The following is an 18329-nucleotide window of genomic DNA, read 5'->3' on the forward strand; positions in this document are numbered from 1 at the left end:
TACCTGAAAGCTCATTGACTCTCTCCTGGGCTTCAAATGCATTACCCAAATGCTTACTGCATTTGGGTGTCTCAAAAGCACTTCAAGCCAAACATGTCAAAAGCTGAACACATCGTCTTCCCGCCTAAACTGGCTTCCCTCCCATTCACTTTCATGCTTAGCATCACCACCTTCCCCCCTTCTACCTAATCCAGAATCCAGGCACTTTTCTCTCCTCTTTGCCCTCTACATTTAACTGATCTGCAAGTCCCATAAATTATTTTTCCCTAAGTAGTCATCAAACCTATTTCCCCTACGCCAATGTACAAGTAGTCATCATCGCGGCATTATTCACATTAGCCAAAAGGTGGAAACAACCCAAGTGTTCATCAGCAGATGAATGCATAAACAAAGGGTGGTGTATCCATACAATGGAATACTATTCAGCCATAAAAAGGAATGAAGTTCTGATGCATGCTGCAACATGGTGGAACCTTGAAGACATCATGCTCAGTAAAATACGTCAGACATGAAAGGACAAATAATGTATGATCTTGCTTATATAAAATACCTAGATAAGCAAATACCTAGAGACAAATAGTAGATTACAAGTTACTAGGGACTGGGGAGGTGGGGAACAGGCAGTTATTGTTTAATGGGTACAGAGTCTCTGGGGTGATGAAAAAGTTTGGGTAATGGATATTGGGGGTGGGGGCACAATATTATGAAAACAATTGATGCACTGAATTGTACTCGAAAGTGGTGAAAGGGGAAATTTTGAGTTGCATATATACTATTGCAATTTTTAAAGTAACATCCAAAGCATTTGGAGACAAAATACAAAACGGGACTGGTTTGGTACATCCATCCAAAATAGAATTATGTTTAGAAACAAAGTATATTATTTTTTAAAAAATCTATTTCCTCTTCTTCAGCCTTACTGCCTTAGCTTGAACAGTCAGTTTTTCTGTGCTAGGTTATTTCAGTAGCTTTCTAACTGATCTTTCTGACTTTACCATTCCCCTCAAAACCATCATCTACACACTGCCGAAGAAGTCCTTCCAGGATGCAAGCAAGTCCGTCTTGCCCAATGTATTAAGCCCTCCAACAAAGGCCCCCCTGTACCTGTAAGATAATTTTTCCAAAGTGGAAGGTCTGTCATTATCAGACCCTTACCCACCTGCCCAATCTCAACATTGTCACGAGCATATTGAGCATGACTTCATATCAGGTCCACTTGGAAGACCAAACTTGCATCATGGAACTGTGATGTTTCTTTTTATGTGGCTAGCACCGAGTTGCAGATTGTCCTAGTAGAGCATGGCTCTGTGTGGCTGCCAGAATCTGCAGAGAAGAAAGGACCCAAAAGAAAAATATGTATATTTCATTATGACCTCATTGAATGAGATAAAATCATCGATGTTTTTTGACGGATCAAGCACTCTTAAATGACAAAGAACAAAAATGCATAACCTCTTAAGCATCATTTGTTGATGGCATATTATACTTTCCACCTCCCCTCTGCTTTTTGTTTTCAGTGCATTCGGAAGAGCCTGTAATGCAATAGAATCAATTGCAAGGACAGGGTGACTGCAGTTCAAATAAAATGCATATATCGGCAATGACATCATTTGGGGGACGGCAGCAATGCATGTGGTAGGAGCATCTGCAGCAGTAACTGCAACAGGTGCAGGGCAGCTGCCTACGGATAAGCCATTTTAACCTGGAATTGGAGGGTGGCCCAGCAGGTTTTCCTAAGGCTGCTTGCCAATAGCCCCTCTGACTAGTGAGTTTGTTGCAATTTGAGCTACTGACCCTTTATGGATTTAATATAATTTTTGCTTACCTGTGTATGGGCCATAGAGTTTTAAATGGTCTCATGGGTGACAATGACAGCCACTCATTTTACAAGGAAGGAACCTGAGTCTCAGAAATTGAAATAAGTTGCCAAAATTCATGAGCCCAACAAATGGAGGCAATGGGGAAACAGACACCAGGGTTTCTGAACCCTACAGAGAGAAGAACCTAGAGAATGAGAACCTTTATATGTGTCTGATGTTCTTTTAATGGGACGTAAAGGCCCAGGGGGGCTGGTCAGAGCTGGGTCGGCTGGTTGGGGGCTGCTTTCAACACAGAACCCTGCCGATGACCGTGTCAGAGAAGCTGGTGCTTTTTTTTCCTAAAGGAAAGGCCATGGGCTTTGGCCCAGCTTCCCTTGGGGTAACTGAATTACCCTGGATCCTCATCAGAACCTTCTAGCATTGGGTCTTCTTTATAAACACACTCAAAGGCCCGCGGGGACAACGGTCTGCTCATAGTTTGCTTTCCACTCATGAGTTTAAACAGTCCGTGTGGTTCCTTTTCATCTTGTCATGACTATTTATTTCCCTGTTTTGTTCTGACGGGAAAGCCTAAAGCGGAGGGTGATTCAGGCATAGCCGGTGGCAGGCGAGGGCCTCACTGGGAAGCGAGAGCACAGCTGGGAGGTTGGGGCGCTGGTTCCCCAGCCCAGGGGAGACTCCACAGCTTCATACCAACCCCCTCCACCCTTGTCCTCTCCTTCAGTCAATATTTGTCTCAGTTTAGGCTCTAAAATGCTCTTCATGAGCAGGAATAGGTTTGAAAAGAATACCACAAGGCGAAAATATTATCCATCTTGGGAGTATTTAAATTTTAACCTTGAACAAATTTTGAGCCAAAGGCATGCCACTCTAATGGTGGAATTTCAGTCAGCAGAGGGGCAAGCTTAGGAGGGGCCCTGTGGGAAAAGAGAAACTGCCTCCCATTTCCTTTGGGGACACACAACTTAGGTGTTCCCCTCCTTGGACAGCTGGCAGCAGGAGTGGAAATGGAAGTTATTTACTCAGGGAATTCTGACCTCTCGACTGTTAAATCCCTTGGAAGTCCTGACAGCTCTCGGCTCTGCTACCCCTAAAATGGCTCGAGCCCCCTGCCAGCTGGTGGGCCTGAGAGGGACCCCCTTTCCCACATTAGAATTTTGCCAAAAAATACATTTGCCCTCCAATTGTCATAGAATTCACTTAGAAAACTCCCCAGATGCGCAATTCACCGATTTTTTTAAAAACTATCACTTTATGTGGCTGTATTCTGTTTTGAGAACCAATGTTTAAGCTAAGATTTATTTGTTTATCTGTAGTGTCTTATTTACTGTATATGTTCTGCAGCTTCTTGGATAATATTGCCACTTTTTGCACATTCCTATCCAGTAGTGGGAAAGGAAATAACTGGTTCTAGGAATTCTGTATCTATGACTGGGAAGTCATGTGTATATGGTTACATTACTTTTTTTTAGTAGTGTGGCTGAGAAGTTCCCTGAAACTACTTTTCATGTGTTCTCCAGTCTACCCCAAGTATTCAGCCATTCACTTCTTTATACATTCAAATTCAATGCACTTTTGTTGTCCAACCCCCCATGGTTGGTGTGTTCAGCACTGCTGGTACAGAGATGGATAAGATGTGATGTTATTCTCTAGAACCCGGTCCACTGAGAACAGCCAACAAAGGCACCATTTTAAGACCATTCTTTCTTAAACAGCCAATGGTTCTCCACCTTTCTGTGTCCATGAGATGTATATTCAAGTGAAACCACAGTCTTGGCTTAGGAGAGACTTTATGGAAACCAAAAGAGGTATCCTCCCCTTCTTTCTTTCTGGGGAAGATAGAGACTATTCCTTCTCAAGGTTCCCGCTATAATGCTTTTTGTCTGCTCATGCATCCAACTTCAGTCAGTTACCTCCACTGCTTCTTCAGAGAGTTTGAAAATTCCACCCTGACATCAAAACTCAGCCAGAGCACAGCCTCAGTTCAATTTAAGGAGGGTTTACCAGGCAAAGTGCTGGGAACTCACAGATGTACAAGGCACGGTCTTCGTTCTCACAAAGATCAGGTCAACTTGAGGAGACCGTAATGTCCATAAATAAATTGCACTGCTGTACATATACATGAAGTTCCTTGGGAAAACAGAGAAGAGAGAAATCCATGCTGATGGAGAAATTAAGATCTGACTAGAGTTCCACCAAGGCTTTGGAACCAAATGTAATTGTTTCCTTTAGTTAAGTTCACTCAAACATGCAAGCATTTATATAAACACCAGTGCTTCTCTCAGGGATTCTGTGGGATTTACAAAATGTGCATCTATTTAGTCTAGGATGACATACTGGTCATAGGATGAAAAAAATTAAGCACGCATTCCTCAGACCTCAGACCTCGACCACAAACTGAAATCCCAAAAAGAGTTGTTAAATCTCAATCTGGGCTTAAAATAACAAATTTGAAATGAAAATGTTCCAAGACATTGAACTTTAAAATGGCCTCTAACTGTAATCTCTCCTGTACTTGGATCTGGATACCAGGTGGGCTCCCCTTAAACACAAAGCAGGGGGCTGGCAGGGGGCCTGGGAGTGAGGTGACCAGGCAAGGCCATCCCCAAGGGGTGCAACATTCCTAACAAATACCTTGTGCATGGGCTCCCGAGTCCAGAAGCAGCTTTGAAACCCTATAGACAACATTTTTTTTCCTGAAATTTCTGAGACAATGAAGCAGGGGATCTAAGAGGGTTCCCCTGAGCCTGCAAACAGTAACATCTCTGTGGAGACAAGACCAGGGGCAAATCTGGTGTCCTTCCTCCAAGCTCCTCAACCCCGAGTGGGGATTTTTATGCAACAAAGTCAACTGGAAACCTTTTGCAAACGTCTCCTGCCCTCCACCCGTTTGAGGAGATAAGGACGTTTCTGGCCTGCTCTCTCTCCCTAGCTGAGACCCTGAGCCTTTGGGAAATGCCAGCTGGGCAACTGACACTTCCCTGCAGAAGAAAGAGAGGTAACAGGGATTAAAATGTATAAATCCTCATAATATACATCTCTACCCCAACCTGGTTATAGCCAGAAGATCAGGTACACTTTCGTAACATCATAGTAATAATATTATATTGAGAAACAATTGCCTACTAACTTTAATTGGTGGCTGGGTTCTCACAATCTGTCAGAGGAAATCCAAATACTGAGGTTGGGAGCCTGAAGGATACTTCAAAGTGAGGGGTGTCCCGGTCCCTCCCCTGGGCCAGACCAACGTCAGGGAAAGTCAGCCGGGATCGGAAAGTGCTAGAAACCACGTCTTAACAGAATGCATAAAGAACCGGATATTTCCTGGAGGCCAAAAGATCAAAGGGTAGATGACAGAGCTACCTCCAAATGTTTGAAGCACTCTTGTGTGGAAGAGGGAAAAGCTTTGTTTTGTCTCCAGAGGAGAGAATTAGAATACACAGGAAGAGATTATACAGAGCCAGACCTTGCACTGATATTAAAAAAAACACTTAACAGAATTGTTCCAAAAAGCAATGGTCATTCCCCTAAGGAGGAGGGATCCTGTCTTTCAATGTGCTCAGAAAGAGCTGGATAAGCTCCTGTCAGGAATGCTGGAGGAGCTACTGCTGACTAGGGTTGGTTGATCCACACGATATGCACGTTTCCGTCTAAGAGCTGAAGGTGATGTCTAGAAGGCAGCCCCAAAGAGCTGTGCCTGTTTTCCATGCTAACTCGCTGGAGAAGGAGAGTTAGGGGGTCGATAGGTCCTTGTGTCTGCAGGGTGAGTTCTTTCCGAGTTGGCAAATAGGGATGCTGTAAACATGCTCCTACTCTGTTCCTTATTTGTACAAACAAATGTGTTTTTGCTGAAACTAGTGTAAATAAGTCCTTACTAATGAATGCACTCACCCTAAGCACTAACCAAACAATCCTCGACCCAAATATCCAAGTCCAGTTGTTGTTTTGAAATATGAAGTAATTAAACAAAACAAAACAAAACAAAAAAAGCCTCCATTTGTCTTAATTCTTAACTGCAGAAAGTCCTGAGCATAAACCCAAAACTTTCCTGGCAAGCAGGGTATAGGCAAGGTTTGTAACATAACAGTATCTCACGGGAACTCAGTACAAACGTAACCCAGTATTTAATGGAAAACTCCCAAGGGCACAAGCCCAAGGAATGAAACATGGAAGGCTCCCCATTTTTCCCACTGCATGGCATACGCCAGGGGGCTAGGTCATTGTTAATCCAATAACCTAACCTGGTGGACCCACACAATCTGCAAGTTTCCTTCCAAGAGTTGTAGTTGAGGTCTAGAAGGATGCCCTAAAGAGGGAACCCACCAGGAGCTGTAAGGGTCATTTTTACCAAAAGCAAGTAGAATAGAAGGTCCCTGATTCAATAGTCTAAACACCAGAAGCATCCACATGTAAGGATCATTCTACAAAGATTCACAGATGAGTACTCATTTCAAAACTTGCACCACCATCATAACAGAAGAATAATTTGCAGGGGCCTGTGGCTTGTGGTGTTGGCACGGTCCACGAGTTTCAAATGACCAGTCAATGGTGCCCAGGAACTCCATCTAAGTACAGTCCTAGGGACATGGGAAGGTTAGCACAACAGATCGAAAGTGACCCCAACAAAGATGACTTTAGGTGGTGAGAATTTCATGCATTTCACGGAACAAAGCTGATTTTCTACTGAGCTGGAGAAACTCCAAATAAATGCAGAAAAGTAGGAATTTGGAACGGGAAGTTATAGGAAGAGCAAGCAGATGGCCCTTCTTTTCTGCAGAGAAGTTCCATCAGTTTCCACAAATACTGTACAACAGAGCCTAATTAATTAATTAATCTGTTTCTCATTGTCAGCTTCTTAGCATTTCCATTTTAAATGATACAGACCATCGGATGAACATTCAAGCTTCGAGGACACTCCTCCCTCAGGATAGGTATAATTATCCTCATCTTATAGCCAGAGACTTGAGGCTCAGAGAAGTCAAATGTTTACTCTGGGTCACACAGCTTCTAAGTTGCAGAACCAAGGGCAGAACCTGGGATGGCTTTTCTGTGAAGCTGGTGGAGCTTATGTTTCCCAGACACTCATTCCCCCAAATGTCTCCCAAAACCTAAGGAAGAGTCTGAGCAATTTGTCATTCATAATTGAGTATTCTTTTCCTTTAGAAGGTCCCCCAAATTATATGAGTTTCAGAACCCAGAAAACCTGGAGTAGAACTCAGATAGGATATTTGTGTTCTTTACTTCTCCTTCCCAGAGCTGACTGCTTCCAGTCTTGGAACACATGTAAATTCTTCACACTCTGGAGAGCTACCATGTATCTTCACTGCCCAGCTATACCTCCTATTTGCGTAAGAATTTTTAGTTTACAAAGCTCTTTCAATAGGATTGCCTCATTTGATTCTCCTATCAACTCTGCAAAGTGGGTTTAATGGGCATCAGAATCACAGAAGAATGCTAGGAGAGGCCAAGTGGTTTAGTGCTTAAATGCTGGGATTTGGAATTTTTCAGGCAACTATGGGTTCCTCATCTTCCTTGACCTTCCTCCCATCCCTAAAAGTTACTATTTTCATAAATAAACTAGAGGTACTAATAATAGCACCCAGCCTGGGATTTCTGTAGACCAAAGGAGATATGGCTCAGAGAGGCAAAGTAACTTTTCAAGGCCACCCAGCTCTTTGTGGCAGTTCTTCTGAATAACAGCACAGTGTCCATTCCACAGCACCCTGCTCTCCCTTGTATGATGCCCGCCTCTTCTAGCAATGTGAGAACAAAAACATCAGAAGAGTAAGCGACTTGCCCCAGGTTGCCAAAGAAGTGGATAGTTTTATCATGCTAATAGTATAAATGCGGGAGGTGGTATCCGGTGGTGGTATCAGCGCAAATTCTCAAACCAGTCACTTGGGGTTGAAATCACAGCCCCATCCTTTATTATAAGAATCTTGACCTTGGATGAGCTCCCAACCCTCTCCACCTCCACTTCCTCATCTGTAACAATATGATTGCCTCAAAAGTTTGTTGGGAGATGATATGAGGTTCTGCAATAGGACATTTATAGGACACTTATGGCAGTGTCTGGCACAGAGAAGCACTCAGGAAGTATTGGCCATTCCCATTCGTCAATGTTTCACTTACACTAAGGGAACACTTCCTGCTGGCTTTATGGAATGGCTTCCACCATCCCAGGGAAGTAAAGAGGACACAACATCTTCCCAGCAGGAACCTGTGCTGGTTTGAATGTATTATGTCCCCTAGAAAAAGCCATATTCTTTGATGCAATTTTGTGGGGCAGACATATTAATGGGGATTAAGTTGGAACGTTTGGATTAGGTTGTTTCCATGGAAATGCGCCCCACCCAACTGTGGGTGATAACTCTGATTGAATAATTTCCATGGAGGTGTGGCCCCACCCATTCAGCATGGGCCTTGATGAGGTTACTGGAACACCATATAAGCTCAGACAGAAGGAGCAAGCTTGCTATGTCCAAGAGGGACTCTTTGAAGAATGCACAGAAGCTGAGAGAGTAGCTGCGGATGAGAGACAGTTTGAAGACAGCTGTTGAAAGCAGACTCTTGCTCCGGGGAAGCTAAGAGAGGACAAACACTGCAAGAGCAACTAAGAGTGACATTTTTGAGGAACCGCAGCCTAGCGAGGAACATTCTGGGAGAAAGCCATTTTGAAACCAGAACTTTGGAGCAGACGCCAGCCATATGCCTTCCCAGCTAACAGAGGTTTTCCAGACACCATTGGCCATTCTCCAGTGAAGGTACCTGATTGTTGATGTATTACCTTGGACACTTTATGGCCTTAAGACTGTAACTTTGTAACTGAATAAACCCCCTTTATAAAAGCTGATCCATTTCTGGTGTTTTGCATTCCAGCAGCATTAGCAAACTAGAACAGAGCCTCTATCTGGAATCTGCCTCCAGACCACCATGTTTTTATGGCAGCCACCTTAAGTTCTTCCAGAATCTTGGGGGGAAGGAAGAATAAAATATAGTTAAAGAAGGAAGGAAAGAAACAACTAGTTCTAATTCATTGTACTTTTAAAAAAATATATGTCACCAAGAAAAAGGCAACAACATTCACATGGTGGTCATGCTCATTCCTGGAGGGTCAATGGCGGGAACTCAGCGCCATCTGCCACAGCCTTGCACACTTAGGTCAGCCAGGCCTGGGCTCCAGGCATCACACGTCTGTTAAAATCCCACCCAGCCTCTGATCATGAAGGACTCAGGCTCCTACCACCCTAGACTGCCTGGACAAGGGACCCCACCTTACTTTACTCAGTGCCTCTCTTGGCTGCAAAACTGGTGTCCTGGACTGTGGGACAATTGTGGCCAAACAATGCAAAGGCCTCTAGGGTGCCCAAGTTATTTCTTCTGTCCTCCTGCCCAAGGCACCCATCCATCACTGTCATCCTCCCGGGTAACTGGATTGCCTCTTAATGCTAGCTGCATATCTTTTACCTCCCATAAATACACCTGCAAATGTAAATTAAATGAATTAGTCTTAATTTACATGAATATTTTAATACTGCTAATTGTATATAGCCAGTTTTAATATAGGTAATTTAACAATGTAATTATAATATTGAGGAGGGTAATTGTGCCCTTCTCTCTTATTAATTGTGTGTGTGTGTTTTACTTTAAATGTACCCTGCATAATATTTTTCTAAATGTAGATGGTAAGCCAGATTCTTAGGGTATACCTTCATTGTCTTGTTGAAGGTCTTTTCTCTATTCAAACTACTTGAGGAAATGACCCTTCCCCCATTAGCGTACACCCCATTTCTCTTAAGGATACCAAATAGTCCACAATATGCCTTTCTGTATGGGGTCCAGTCTGTACAAGTGTGTCCAGGATCCAGCTAGGCACTGAGAGACAAATATGAAAAAGACACTTCTGACCTTCCAGGTCCACCCTACTTGAGGGGGTGGGGATCCATAGTCCATGGGAGTGGGGTCCATAATCCATGAGGGGTGGAGATCCATAGTCTATGGAGGGTGGGGATCCGTAATCCTTTTATGCTTTCAGGTGCCTGAAATCCCTTAGATTAAAATATTCCTCATCATTAGAGAGCAAAGACCTCCATCCTTTCCTATCAAAGAGCAAACACACATAGGACAGATGACACTTTTATTCTGAAAATCTTCCCAAACTCTGAGAATCTGAAAAATTAACACTCATTAGAGTGGTCAAATACATGCAAAACTACATGGAAAGAAGTCTTATGCCCAGAGAAGCTTTTAAAGTGTGTCTGCGGTGTTTGGAGGGCCAAAGGAGGAGTAGAAGAGGGAAGAAGGGATGTGAAGGTGACCCGGACACAGGGAGGCTGGCCCTTGATGCATAGAGAGGGATGGAGAGAGCTGCTGACAGAGAGCCAGGCCACCCCAAGCCACTCTGACAGGTCTGCAATTTCTCCAGAACCACTCTCTCTGGAACACAAGGTTGATAACAACATAGACAGACCCACCTTCTCTGACTCACATTCCAGGTTATCAGGAGTGTTTAAGTAATTATATTCATTTAGATTTGCGCTCTCTCTTTTTCACAAGGGAATCTTCCATGACCTGTACCCTGTATTAGCATTCCACAATCACCACTTTCTTGCAGTATCCAAATAATGAGCCTTATTTGTGATTTCCTTGTTCTCTCTCCATTCTGTCTAGGTTGTCTGAAGTACAATAATCTGACACCAATTTTGCAATCATCTCTTCCTTAGCAACCATTTTACTCCTGAGTTATTCATCAAGGGTCAAAATCATTGTGCTTTTTAAATGGCATGCCTAGAAATTCCAGCCAGCGGTTTTCATCTTTTTTCTCCAATTAGCTCTTCCAAAGCATTTTGTAGTTTGCTCCATTTCTAGACATTCAAAGTTTGGACACTTTCTTTAATCCCTAACACCTGGATCATGGCATCCTCATTTCTCCAAGTAATTGTCGATATCTTGATATTATGGTTCTCCCCAAGTAATCTCCCTTATGTTCTGGCTGATGTTCTCTGTGAATCTGATCCTGATGCTCAGTCTGTAGGGTCTGTGCATGGTTATTTCTTTCCTCCCAACACTCACAATACAAGGTCACACATGCATTATCTTCTATCTCCTAAAAAAATAAAAAAAAATCAGAAGCAAATTTAGCTTTCATTTATTGAGCCCTTGTCAAGCCTCCTGCTAGGAATTTAGTGCACATTATCTCACAACCATGCTGAGAGGAAAAACTCCTTTCCCTTTTCTAGATGGAAACCCTAGTGCTCAGATTTGCCAACCACCTAGACTTCCTCTCCTTCTTCCATGCTGGTCTCCCACAATTCTCTCATTCCATCCTCTACTCTATCTGTCAGAATATCTGCCTAGCTTCCTACATGAAGGGAAAGCCAAGATATTCTCAGATGAAAGATAAATAAGAGACTTTGATGCCTGCAGATCTATCCTAAAAGAATGGCTAAAGGACATTCTCAAAACAGAAAGGAAATTATGAAAGAAGACATCTTGGGAACATTAGAAAGGATGAAATAACACAGAAAAAGCAAAAATATGGGTAAATAGGATTTCCTCCTCCTCTTGAGTTTTCTAAATTTTGTTTGGTATTGAAACAGAGATTATAAAAAATTTTAATGTGATTCTTAATGTATGTAAATATTGAAGTCACTTATATTATAAATGAAGGAGGATAAAGAGACCTGAAAGTAGTTTCTACACTTCACTTAAATTGGTAAAATGTAAATAGCAGCAGTGGACTGTGGTAAATGATGTAGGTGGAATGTAATACTTAGAGGAACCACTGAAAGTTTTTACAAAGAGATACACTCAAAATCACCATAGATAAATCAACATGGAATTTTAAAAAATAATTTCAACTAACCCTCCTGTAAGCAAGAACTAAAAAGAAAAAGAAAAAAAAGGAAACAGAGGAAACAGACAGGAAACAAAATTTAAGCCCTAACACCCATAATTACATTAAATGTAAATGGTTTCATTATGCTTATTAAAAGACACAGATTGGCAGACTAGATTAAAATTTTAAAAAAATATGTCCCCACTATATGCTGTCTAAAAGGATCTCTCTTCAAATGTAGCAATATAGGTAGGTTGAAAGTAAAAGGATGTAAAAAGATACACCATGCAAACAATAATCAAAATGAAGCAGAAATGGTTATATCAATATCAGATAAAGCACACTTCATAGTAAAGAAAGTGATCAGTTACAGAGAGGGACATTACATAATGATAAAAGAGTCAATCCACCAAGAAGAATAGCAATCCTAAATGTGTATGCACCAAACAACAGGGCTGCAAAATATGTGAAGTAAAAACTGATAGAACTGAAAGGTGAAATAGGCAAATCCGCAATTACAGTTGGAGACTTCAATAACCCTTTCTCAACTACCATTAGAAGAAATAGACAGAATATCATAAAAGATATAGAACATACCAATACCATCAGCCAATAGGATGCAATTGACATTTATAGTAAACTTCACTCAACAGCAGTGGAATTCACATTCTATTCAATTGTTCACAAAACATTTATCAAAATAAACCATATCCTGAGCCATAAAACAAACCTCAACAAATATGAAAGAACTGAAATCATAGAGTGTGCTCTCTGACAAGAGAATTTAATTAGAAATAAACAGAAAAATAACAGGAAATCTTTAAATCCTTGGAAACTAAACACCACACTTCTAAATGGGTCAGAGAGGAAGTTTTAATGGAAATTTTAAATATATATATATACAGAGTGAAAGTGAAAATGAAAATACAACATATCAAATGTATGAGGCACAGCTAATACAGTGCTGAGAGGGAAATTTATAGCATTAAATGCTTATATTAGAAAAGAACAATTCCCACCAGTAGTTCTTGGAAAATCTTCCAAAAATGGGCACCAGTTGATATTTCAAGGTTGTACATTTCTCATTCTTTCAAGCTCCACATATTCAAAAAGCCTTCAAATGATCCTACAAAAGCATTTCTTTGTTTGAATTTAGGAAGCTTTTTCTCTTAGGGATCTTCATAGCTGAACAAGGAATAGGTTTGTTTTACCAGAATGTATTGAATCACAAAAGAAACAAAAATGGAACAACTGACCATGATTTGGTTTCTTTTTGGTGATATGTTCAGACATTTAATGTGTTATTAGCTCAGAGAGTATTGTCTCTACTGCTGAACTTTGCCAGTGGTAAGAATGTGAAAGAGATTAATTCAAAAAGAGCTCACCACAGGAGGAGCATGAATTGAGGGTGGGACTTTTTATCATGCTCCTCTATTCTCTATCTGAGAGATGATATTGTCAAGAGTGTTTCACATCTCATGAGCTGCAGATTCTCAGTGTGATTGGATATTTGCTTTTACTTCCCATCTGAAGAGAGAAGGAAGGAATGGGAAGTCTCATTCGAGATGGTGGTGCAGGTGAGAGGGCAATCGTCTTTGACTCTTCGGTCTATTTTACAGATGGTTCAGAACCTGGTTTTCACCAACAGCCTATTATTTTTCAGGAACACTGCCTAACCTATGCAGGCTCTTGCAAAGGTACAGCTGCCATTCCTGCTGTGGTTGGCATTATTATTAAAAGCGACAAACATGTGGCATAAAACCTCAGCCATGGAGTGAGGGGAACCGAATGAGGAAAATGAGATGGGAAGGAAGGAACTTGCCCAAGATCCCACAAGAATTAGGGGTATCAGGATGGCGATAAAAATGTGCCTGGAGTGGTAGCTCCAAGGATGAAATGAAAATGTACTCAGGCATACACATTTTATGAACTTAGCTTTAAACAAAAGTAAAGAATAAAAATTGGAATGCTTTCCCCTCAAGAAAGCATGAAAAATTGAAAACAGATATAGAATTGCAGAAAAAATACAAGTGTATCCAGTAATCACATTAACTATAAATTAAACTCACGTGTTAAAAGATAGCGATTTGAATCATAAATTTCAGCTACATGCTGCTTATATGAATGAAAATGAATACGCTGTAAAAATATTATGCTGAGTTTAAAAGAATGAAGTTGTTTCTCCAGTGTGACACCACTTATGCAATTTAAAAACACAGAGAGCTGTGCAGTATATTATTTATATATATATATGTAATTAAAATATTAAAATATGAACTGGAATGGCCCTCATGAAATTCATGACAAAGACTGTCTTGAAAAGGAGGGGAGAAGATTCGTACTGAGAAACAAAGCTAGATGTAACTTTATAATTTTCTACATGTTTTATTTTAATAAAACCCCAAACAAAAAATGAGTAAATGTTCAGGTTTTTTTTCTGCTTTAAAAACAGGAAAATAGATAAATTTTATTTTTTAAAATAAAAAAGGCAGGCACTTAAGCACTATTGGGCTGAGATATAGGGTGTCAAAGTTTCAATGGGAACAGAGAGCTGGGAGGACAGTCTTGTAGATTGTCATCTAAAAAATGGGCATAGTTTGCTCTTTTATCTCTCTGGACATCAATAAAACTGTACTGTGTACAAAGGGGTACTGTGCTCACTAGGACATAAATTGCATGCAAGAAACACGCAGGCTCAGGGTTCTGGTCCAGTTTATAACTTAATATCTGTATGTGGGTTGTATATCATACAAAAGGTTTATGGGATCTTGGGAAGCTCATTTAACTTTGCCAAGACTGCTTGTTGTCTGAAAACCAGTACTAGCAATAGCTTGTAGGTTTATATAAGGATTGAGTGACACATTTGCAGAGTCTTCTGTATTCTAAACTAACATGTGTAAGTTTCTACTACGACTATGATTACTACCAGTTAAGAAATAGACTGTGATAGAATAACCAAACCCCTGATTTCACTGATTTCCTTTTCATTCTGTAATTTGAGACTATGACCTTGAAGAAAATTATAAGGCACAGGAAGACTGGTCTTTATTTGGCTGGTGCAGAGAATCTAAAATGAACAAGGTAAGAGTTTTTAATTTAGTGTTTTAATTCGATTATAGGGCAAGTCTCTGGATTTCAGTGTTCCTAGGAAATGCAGTTGGAAAACCATATGTAAATGAGAAACTCACTGAAAACCGGTTGTCGCATCTAAGCCAACTTTTCCTGGTTGAATGACTTTTTAGAATCACATTAAAGCCTATTCATTATTTTAATTTTGAAGGCCAACTTCTCACAGACCATCTACCCGGGGAGTCCTTGCCATCGGCTGAGAAAGCCAGGCAGACGTGGAGCTCTGAGAATTGCTGAGAACCAACGTAATTATCTCTGGCAAAGTGTGAGTGTGGACACCATCTGTCTCCTTAGGACAAGAGAGCACAGTAAAGAATGTTAAGTGAAGATGAAACCCTGGACTTCGGAGCAAACAGCAGCCACCTTTCTGCCCTGTGACTCTCAGGATGTACAGACAGACACACGCATCACACAGGCATACATGTCTGTTCACATGTTCAAGAGTAAGGGAGAATTACACAAGTTGCCTCATGTGTCTGCTTGTGCATCTCTTCTAATCATTTGGTTAAATAAAATTTACTTCTATGATCGAGGCTCTTAGTAAAGGAAACCTGGTCATTTTCATTAGCAGGTTGAAATGTCAAAAGGCTTGTATTCTACTTGAAAAAATCAAGCTCATAAACTAGTTTCACATGGTAATCCTGTCAAACAGGGACCAGAGATTTTTTTCCCCTTTTGTCAGAGGCACGATAAATGAACATGTGATATGAAAGAACCACCTTCCCTCCCCCATGCCCTGTTCAAAGCAAGAAGTCAACATACATTTGTTGAATTAGACCACTCATGCTAATAAAGACCACACAACGCAGAAATAACTCAAAGTCAAAGCCAATTCAAAGGCAACTTACATTGAGATTTGGAATATATTAAAGGATACCCATCCCATTTCTTGGTGACATGATCTGCATCTCTATAAAAATAGGAAATGTCAGTGAACTTCATACTTTACTTCACCCACCTCAAGTTAGAATGAGCAGGAAGGGAATCCTTGTGATTTGGAATCCTCTAAATTTTCTAGGCTGCAGGTAGCCCCATTTCAATCTCTCTCTGTCTCTCTCTCTCTGTCTCTCTCTTCCTCCTTTTCCCTTTCTCTATCAGTTGAGTGAATAGGTGAATAGGTTTGGGGAAGAAAGGACGTCATACAAGTGACCAGTGACATCCACTGTGTTCCTAGAAAATGCAGTTGGAAAACCATATGTAAATGAGAAACTCACTGAAAACTGGTTCTCGCATCTAAGCCAACTTTTCAACCTCTCTGTCCTCCAGCTGGTCCAAGGTTGAGGGTGTTAGAAGATTCCGCCTCGCTTCTCTCCAGTCTCGATGCCTGAATGCACTATATTGTAGATAGTTCTGGTGCCTGGGGGACTGCTAAAATACAAGGAATTGGGCCACCACCATTCTAGGCCACAAACAATTAATCTGAGGCTCTCCAGAATTCTCTGCAACTGGTGTTATCTTTAGGGACCCACTTTTTAAAGTGTGCTGCTTTTTAACATAAATTTAAATATTATGTCAGTGCACACAGCAATGCACATAGCCCATAACAGTTGGGGGCAATTGAGATACTACTTTTCTACCCAGTAATTTTCCACTGTTCCCCACAACCTGCAGGACAAGGTCTAAACTCTTTACTAGGGCATTCAAGGAGCCCCCTAATCTGACTCCACCCTAATTGACCGGTGTTCCTGCCATGCAAGACACTCTCCATTTTCAAGCAAGCCATCGGCTGGCAAATTTCTGCATCTTAGGCTGTTCCTTAGCTGAGAACGCTGTTCCCTCTCTTATGTTGATTGAACACACGTTTTACTCATGATCCACACCACTAAGTATTTCATTAGTTTCTACGAATGATATTAAACGTTTCTATTACGAAACAATTTCTAATCTAGAAGTTTAACAAAAATAAAAAAGTTTGATAAAATAATTTTGTTAAAGCTGTGGGGGGAAGAGCATTTTCATGTAGATTTGGCAGGTCTGTAAATTTGTAAAATGACCATGTATGGCTATTTGGCAATATCTAGGAAATTATACATACATCTACCCTTTGACCCAGAAATTATACTTCCAGGAATGTATCCTACATATATATATTGGGACACAGGGGAAATGATGTATGTACAAAGTTATTTAATACATCACTGTGACTGCAAAAGGGTATAAGCGACCCAAATGCCCATCAATAGAGGATTAGTTTAATGTATTATGGTGCATATATATATATAATGCATTACAATGCAACTGTAAAAAGATTAAGGAAGCTTTATATGTACTTACTTATGTGAGGAAAAATATAAAATAAATCATTATGTTAGGTATAGGCTCATTAGGTAGCATTTAAAAGGGGGGAACATGGACTTGTATTTGTTTATATAAACATGAACGATTTCTGAGAAGATATATGAGAAACCAATAGTTATAGTTCCTTGTTGATTCATTTCTAATATGGTAGAGAGAGAAAATGGGTAGATGAGGAGTGGGGTGGAAGGAAGATTTTGACCATGATATTTCATAATTTTTGATTTGTAAAACATATGAAAGTGTCACCGAATCAAAAATTAAACAAATAACTTTTAAAATATCAAAGTTGATTTGACATTTCCTGGGCTAACTCCAAATATTGGGAATATCTGCTTTACCAAGATCCTCACCTGTCCTCTTGGGAGAAGGTGTCATGATTGACGCTGGAGAGTTGAGAAAGTTGAGAAGAACTGAGGAGAGGATGGGAGAGTTGGGGAGAAGATGGGAGGGGAGGAGAGAAGCAGCATCTGTCTTTCCTGATAAACGCTTCCTTTAGGCTGAAACAGTTCAGAATAATATGTTGAAGTTTATTACCTTCTGTTTTTTCCTTTTATTTCAACAAAACTTGAAATTTTCCTTGGGACCTGTTTCTTGGGACACCATATTACTTAATTGTAGTGTTCTGTGATTTGAGAAACAAGTACATATCAATCTCTGTATTCATTTAATTCATAATTGTCATGACCTGCAGTAAGAGTACATGGATTCAAACTCCACTGCAAATGGGGAGCCTCTGTCTTGGAAGTCACTTCAACCATCTGAGTTTTCACTTCCTTTGATGAAAAATAGAGTTCACCATATCAGTCTCACTCTTTCTCCCAGGATTGTTGTCACACTCAATTGAGACAGTAGGAAGTGCTTTGTAAACTGTGAAACAATACCTAGAAGTTCCCTGGTGCTTTGTAATCACACTATAATCTCTGCCATCACCTCCCTAGAGTGGATGTGCTTCAAGCTACTGTGGTGGCGAGTCACTGTGTTCAGTGCCTTCTTCATCTCCATCACAAATCTCTCAAGTTGTGGCAACAGAACAATGTGGTAAACCAGAAGCACACGTGTGGTCCAGAGGATGATGATCCCAGTGTAGTTCTCTTACCAGTCAAGGGCAGCTTCCAGTTGGCCTTTCCCAATTACAGCTGAGCAATGGCTGATGGCTTAGGGAGCACGTCTATAGCAATTCTGAGGACTTTTTCCTTCGATGACACCAAGAGCTCAGAACCCATCACCTCATGAGAATCATCTGC

The 18329-nt window shown here is 40.8% G+C and overlaps 1 long non-coding RNA gene across 1 annotated transcript in view; it reads right to left on the bottom strand.

The window, feature by feature from the left end:
* Nucleotides 1-604: 604 nt before the first annotated feature.
* Nucleotides 605-18329, bottom strand: part of LOC119511607 — a 76196-nt gene continuing 58471 nt past the window's right edge. Inside the window, exons 7-8 of the long non-coding RNA XR_005212215.1 lie at nucleotides 3848-3950; nucleotides 605-1323 (exon numbers count right to left, since the gene is read on the bottom strand). This is a non-coding gene — a long non-coding RNA (uncharacterized LOC119511607). The remainder of the gene's footprint in view (nucleotides 1324-3847; nucleotides 3951-18329) is intronic.

Source organism: Choloepus didactylus, chromosome 16 (assembly GCF_015220235.1).
Source record: "Choloepus didactylus isolate mChoDid1 chromosome 16, mChoDid1.pri, whole genome shotgun sequence".
Classification (NCBI taxonomy): domain Eukaryota; kingdom Metazoa; phylum Chordata; class Mammalia; order Pilosa; family Megalonychidae; genus Choloepus; species Choloepus didactylus.